Here is a 7,358-nt window from a genome sequence, read left to right on the forward strand (position 1 = left end):
CTAGCCTGGTGGCAGGGGGCTGAAATAAAGCCCAGGGCCCACCGAACGAGAAGAAACAGAGGACTGGCCCCACAGAGCGGGGCCCAAAGGGTACATACGTGGCACTAGCAAATGGGTAAGGGGACCCCCGGGTTGTTGTGACTGAACCCTGGGCCTCACAAGGATTTCAGAGGACCTGGCAAAGCTGTCCTCCCCGAAGGAGCTGATGTTCATGCCAGGCCTCAGAGAATCCTTACAAATAATTTTCCATGGAAAATGAGCAGCGTACTACAAAATATCATTAAACCCAAAAGAAAACAAGGTATTAGAGCAAGACCCAGCAGAAACAACAAATAACAGAAGTTGAACCACAAAGAGTTCAAATCCTGGAATTACTGGACACAGAGTACAACATAGTATTGTTTCCTCTGTGTAAAGAGGTAATAGACAGTCTTTAAATATACGCAGCAAAAGGAAGGAAGAAAATAAGGTACAATCAAGGAGATGACAAAATTCTAACCCAAAGTTTCTGATTCGAAAGAAGAAAGTAATCATTGAAAATGAAAACTGAACAAGCAGATTTCACACGGAATAGACACAGGTGATGAAAAGGAACTGCAAAGTAGACGTGAAGAAATTATTCAGGATACAGCCTAGAAAAGCAGGGAAACATATAAAGAGATTTATTAAATTTCCTGTTTCAGATAGGAAATAGCACACTCAAAGGGTTTTTAAATGGATGGAGATTTTAAAAGAGACCGAGAGCAGGACCGTGGGCCAGTTAAAAAAACAGCAAAGGATGGCGAAGGGCCAGTTGAGTGGGAACTCCAGGAGTGTCACAGGCCCCGGGAGTGGGAGGGAGGGCCTCTCACAGACGGATGCAGCGCCGGGAGGCAGGGCAAGGGCAGCCAGCGCCCAGCCGTCTCTCCTCCCACCGCCACCAGGCCTGCCTTTGAGCTAACTCGACAGGGCTCCTGGTGACCCTGGCGGCAGGGTTCGCTTCCTGGGCTTGGGGCAGGTGTGTCATGGCGGGGGGCGGGGGGCGGGTGGAGACCCATAACACAAGGGTTAGGAGATACGAAGCCGACAGACTGAGAAGGCCAGTAGGATGGGGAAGATCAGTCACTGGGCTGGGAAGAGTTCCAGAAGGACGGGAGGAGCAAGGGAAGGAGGCAGCGTGTGAAGACTTCACAACGAAGATGTCCCCAGAGCCAACAAAGATGGCAATACACAGATTAAAGAACACTAGAAGTGCCGAGAGATTAATAAAAAATCGTAGTCAAATTGCAGAACACTAAAGACAAGAACAATATATTAAAAGCAACCAAAAGGGAAAAACCTGACAGCCTTGAACAGAGAGAGGTGACATGAAGTAAAAGTAAAAGAAAAAGAACCTTTTTAAACAAAAAGGTCCGGATTCAGAATGAGATAGCTAAGAGCTATATTCAACCTATCTCTGAAGTAGAATCACTTTCCCCAGATGTTTACCAGCTGCTATGCTCCGGATGTTTGTGACCTCCACCAACTCCCAAAAGTCTTGGGTTGAAACCTTACCCCCAAGGTGATGGCCTCAGGAGATGGAGACTTTGGGGGGTGACGAGGCCATGAGGTGGGGCCCCCATGATGGGATTAGTGTCCTTATGAAAGAGCCCCCAGGGAGCCCCCTCACCCCTTCCCCACGTGAGGACACAGAAGAAGAACCGTGTGTGTGGACCAGGAAGGGGGCTTTCACCAGACACCGAATCTGATGCCTCAGTGATCTCAGACGTCCAGCCTCCAGAGATGTCAGGAAGAAATACCTGTGCTTTACAAGCCACTCCATCTGTGGTGTTTCAGCAGCCCGAACGGAGTAAGTCACCAAGCCTACAAGGGAAAACAACTTCAGTTACTGTTGGATCCCAATTCAAAGACTAACAGATCTGGTTCTTTCCGCTCTGGTCTGAAACATAATTGCCTTATTAGCAACAATGAGCTTGGTATTGCTTATTTCTCTTCTTTTCCTTTGTAGACAAGTTATTTAACCTCCCTGGCCTCCCTTCCTTCATCTGTAAAATGCAAACGATAACGCCGATTTACCTATTCATCATATGTAACTGTGACACAGTGCTCATAAAAGGAAAGTGGTGTTGTGTGCCCACGAAGACAGGCGCCCTGGGGGCGTAGGCACGGGGAGGAGAGCCCTCCACCACTGCCGGTTGCCTACCCTGAGCACAGGGCAGCTCAGTGGGGGCCCAGGGGCCGCAGTTCTGAAGACAAGCTCAGCTCATGTACTTCTCCTCGTAACTTTTTTTTTTTTAAAGATTTTATTTATTTGTCAGAGAGAGAGAAAGAGCACAAGCAGGAGGAGTGGCAGGCAGAGGGAGAAGCAGGCTCCCCGCTGAGCAGGGAGCCCGACGCGGGACTCGATCCCAGGATCCTGGGATCATGACCTGAGCCGAAGGCAGCTGCTTAACCAACTGAGCCACCCAGGCGTCCCTCTCCTCGTAACTTCTGAAAGCACCATGCCTAAGTAAGCAATTCAAGGTGTCCAGAAACCAGTCTGCTCACCGTAAAGATGTTTTGCTTCTTCCAAATCAATGCACGCCCAGGTCAAGGTATGTGTGGGCAGGGTTCCTTCTAACACTGAATGAAAGGCTTGAGATTCATATTATTTCTATTTAGACGAAAAGCCTGTTTGAGCTCTGAGACTACAGATGTTCCTCAACTTACGATGGGGTTATGTCCCAATCAACCCCTTGTAAGTTGAAAGTATCATAAGCTGAAAATGCACTTACCACACCTAACCTACCAGACATCACAGCCGAGCCCTGCCTGCTTTAAACATGCTCAGAACACTTCCATCAGCCTACAGCTGGGCAAAATCACCTAACACAAAGCCTATGTCACAATGAGGTGCTGAATATCTCATGTGATTCATTAAATACTGTATTGAACATGGCAGAATGATGGTCTGGGTGCAGGAGGTTGTCCGTGTATCAGCTGTTACTCCCGTGATCACCGGGCTGACTGTGAGCCACTGTTCCACATCATCACAGACGATCGTCATGCCGCTCACCCGGGACAAGATCAGAGAATTCAAAATTCCAAGTATGTTTTCTGCTGAATGTGGATTGCTTTCACACCACTGTGAAGTCAAAAAATTGTAAGTTGAACCATCATAAGTTGGGGACAATCTGCAGTGAAAAATTATTAAAAGCAACTTGAAGCTAACTGAGGTTAGTATGATAACATGCTCTGTATCTGATAGTTTCATAATGCTGCTTTTTTAAAAAAAGAATTTGTTCTTTTTTTAAAAAGATTTATCCATTTTAGAGAGAGAGACAGGGAAATCATATGAGCAGGGGGAAGGACAGAGGGAGAGGAAGAGAGAATCCCAAGCAGACTCCCCCCGGTGAGTGCGAACCCAACATTGGGCTCGAACTCACAGCCCTGAGATCATGACCTGAGCCGAAACCAAGAGTCGGATGCTCAACCAACTAAGCCACCCAGGTGCCCCACATAACGCTGCTTTTGAAAAAAGAAAGCAAGGTAGAACAGTGTTGGTATCTGTTCCATCACCACAGGGTACTGGCTCCGGACAGGGATGGTGTGCTTTGCTGCGGAGAACTAGAGTATCGTGGAGCACTAGCTACAAGCCATGATCCCCCTTAGAACTCACAGCCCTCCCACACCGTCAGCCTCTGTGAACGTGCTGAGCCCCTACAGTAGCTTAGCATCTTCTGTATCTATCCGTGTAAGAGACAGAGTTGAAGCAGAGTTTTATTTCCTTTTGTATGAAATTTCCAGGGAATTATCTTTGTTTATGTCAAGACCAAACATACCTGATTCCACTGGGCCATACTTTTAAATGCCTTAATATATTACTTAGTAATGACAATAAATTCACTTTTAATACGATGACCTAAGAATTTTAAAAGTCAATGTAAAAAAAGTTATTATTTTCTACCACGTCAAATATTTACTACATTTATTCTACAAAATATCAGCTTAAGGATGATTGCAATTATTTCAGAGCTTAAAGGGATTAGGAATACACATAGTGCCATCACACACCCCGGGGCTGTCACACATGAGTTCGTGGTGCTGATGTCTTGGGAGGAGGCAGCAAAAATTAATTTCAAATAGATTAAGTCCTTAAATGTAACACTTGTAACCAGAAAAACCCTTGACATAAATCTTGACAAGGGTTTTATGGATATGACACCAAAGCACAAAGTAACAAAAGCAAAAAGTGACAAGTAGGATTGCATGAAACTAAAAAGCTTCTGTACAGTAAAGGGAACAACTAACCGAGTAGAAAGTGACCTTGTGGAAAGGGAGAGAATATTTGTAAACTATACCTCTGATAAGAGGCTAACATCCAGAGACTCATACTGCTCAACAGCAAAAAACCCAAACAAACTGATTTTTAAAATGAGCAGAGCACTTAAACAGACATTTCTCCAAAGACACGCAGATGGCCAATAGGTACATGAAAAGATGCTCAGCATCACTCGTCATCAGGGAAATACAAATCGAAACCACAATGAGGTACCGCCTCATACCTGTCAGAACGGCTAGACCCCAAAAGACAGGAAATAACAACTGTTGGTGAAGAGGCAGAGACAGGGGACCCTCATGCACTGCTGGCGGGAATGCAAGCTGGTGCAGCCAGCGTGGAGAACAGTATGGAGGTTCCTCAAGGCGTTAAAAATAGAGCTACCCTGTGACCCAGCAATCCCACTACTGGGTGTCTGTCCGAAGGAAATGAAATCAGGACACGGAAAAGATATCGGCAGCCCCACCTTCACTGCAGCATATTCACCAAAGCACACAACCTCAGCGTCCATCAGTGGACAAGTGGACCAAGAAGATACAGCATATACATATACACGGTGGAGAAGGAAGGAAATCCTGCCATTTGTGACAACATGGGTGGACCTGGAGGATATTATGCTGGGCCGAAGAAGCCAGACAGACAAATACTGCATGGTATCACTTGTTTGTGGAATCTGAAGACATGAAACTCAAAGAAACAGACAGTAGGACGGTGGTTGCCAGGGGCTGTGGGTGGGGGAAGTGTGGAGGTGTTGTTTGAAGGGCACAGACCTTGGGTTATCAGATGAGTAAGTTCCGGGGACCTAACCCCCGGTGTGATGATTACCGTTAACAATGCTGTGTCACATACTTGAAAGCTGTAAGGGGTGGGTCGTCCATGTCCTCATCACAAGAAAGAGATGGTCGTTATGAGAGGTGAGGGAGGTGTCAGCACCTGGCACTGCTGTGGCAGGCCTTCCAGGACACACATGCGTGTGAAACCGTCGCTCAGGACACCGGAACCTTACACACGGTCGTATGTAATTATATCCCAGTACAACTGGAAAACATAGAGGGAAATTCAGTGTTCTTCAAATACACTACCGTTCGTTGATCACAGCACAGGGGACTCAGTGAGTCGTGCTGTAAGACTCTGCTCTGTGGCAAGGGACGGGAACCCTACTCAGCACGGGCAGCACTGAGCAAAGCACACGGCTGCATTAGACCTGAAACCAATAGAACACGGTATGTCAACTATACTCCGCTTCAAAAAATGGAAAACAATCAAGAGGCAAGAAGTAAAAAAAAAAAAAAAAAAATCAAGTTTATGAGGCCAATTCCGAGTGACTAAATGTCAGTGGGAGGCCAAGTTCCTATGTCAATTATCTGTCCTTCAAGAATTTCATTGTGTACATGAGAAAGTGAGTTCTGCAAACATCCAGTGACAGGCCTAACCTCAGCTAACCGCAGACCACACCTTCTGGGTCCCCGTCCACCATCTGTCTCGCACTGCACCAGACTGGCCTTGATTTCGTTACTTCTGTCCCCACGGGCCGTGATCTGGGGATGAGAGGTGGACAAACTACTCACCGTTTCATGGGATCCCTTCTAGTTATTCCTGTCTTATATGTGAGAAAACAGCATTTCCTTCATTTCCTCAAATGCAGCATTTTTGTATTTGAAAATGTAGGTAAGGCTGGGCCCCCATGACAGGGTATGTGAAATTCTAGGACACTCTTAGGAAATTTAGTACGTTATCACTTCAATTCAACAAATATTTATAAAATACCAACTGTGTGGCTGACACTGCACTAAGCACTGGGAGGACATCCACATGGGCAACTAAAACAAGTGACAGCCCCTGGTGGATGCTAATAGCCCAACTAAGTCAGGAGATTTATGTAAATACACAAACCAGCAACTCTATTGCAAACCATCGCCAATTAACAAACTTGCTATTTTCTCCTTGGCTGCTGGGAACCTGTAAAAATAATCCCAGTTTAAATGTCAGTCCCAGGTCTAGCGCCCCACCCCCCACCCCACTATGTTCCCATTTGGTAGGACCATGTCACAGCTTTCCCGAACCCTTCGGTGACAGGTGGGAGAACCGCGCACATGCTCATGACAGGCAACGCGGGTGTGTCCGGACCCTGCCAGGCCGCGTTCCAAGCGCTTCGCGGACATCAACTCCTTTAACCCTTACACCCGTTGCTAATCTCATCTAGGTATGTATCAATATGACATTTTACAGTTGGGTCAGACTATATCTTTTTGGACCTTTGAAAACAGAAAACATGGTCATGGCCTCCATGCCGCTCTCTGACCAGGGGAGTAGGTGACGGTAGTCGCCTACAGATAGTGTGCGTGCCAGGCACTGAGCTTTACATAACTTACTTCTAATAATTTATCACAGTAAGAGTCACAACCGTCCCCCAGGAGAGGTTTTGTTATTCCGCATGTAGGGACCAGGAAGCGGAGTGGACTTTCTCCATTCCACTGCAGGCGGGACCCAGTGACGTCTGCAGGAGCAGCTGGTGGGGGAGGAGGCAAACTCCCGGGGACAAACCCATCCCGCCAGCACTTCTGACCCACGCTCGCTTGCACAGGACGACCGGTGGTGTGGCGCAAGCATGCGGTGTGGTTTCCAAGGGTTCGCTGAGTCATCGTCCCAGGATCTCCACCAGCTGCCCCTCCCGTGCACCTCCTCACAGTGTTTAGGGACGGAGCGGGTGTTTGCTGTTCCCAACCACCTCGGCCACACCTTCACACAGCAGGTGTCGTGTCTGACCAACCATGTGGAACCGCCTCGTTCCTCCTGTGCTCCAACCTTGCTACCCACCCTGTTTGCCCTACAGCTTAGTCCTCTGAGATGGTGGGTGTTCACGGGAAGTTGTGTCCAGTTAGGTTCATCTTTTGGAGTCTGAGGCTGTGATGGCACCAGAAGCCTGGCTTAGCCCGACAGCCCAAGGACCAGGCAGCAACTAACTATTCACCCTTCTTAGTCATCCTGAGAACCCCTGGTTCCAGGCTATAATCTTGCAGCTAGAAGTCACTTGTTTGCACGTTTCAGATTTGAAATTTAA

The sequence above is a fragment of the Eumetopias jubatus genome, unplaced genomic scaffold, assembly GCF_037043125.1.
Source record: "Eumetopias jubatus isolate StellerSeaLion01/CBP00866 unplaced genomic scaffold, mEumJub1_p1.0 scaffold_8, whole genome shotgun sequence".
In the NCBI taxonomy this organism is placed as follows: domain Eukaryota; kingdom Metazoa; phylum Chordata; class Mammalia; order Carnivora; family Otariidae; genus Eumetopias; species Eumetopias jubatus.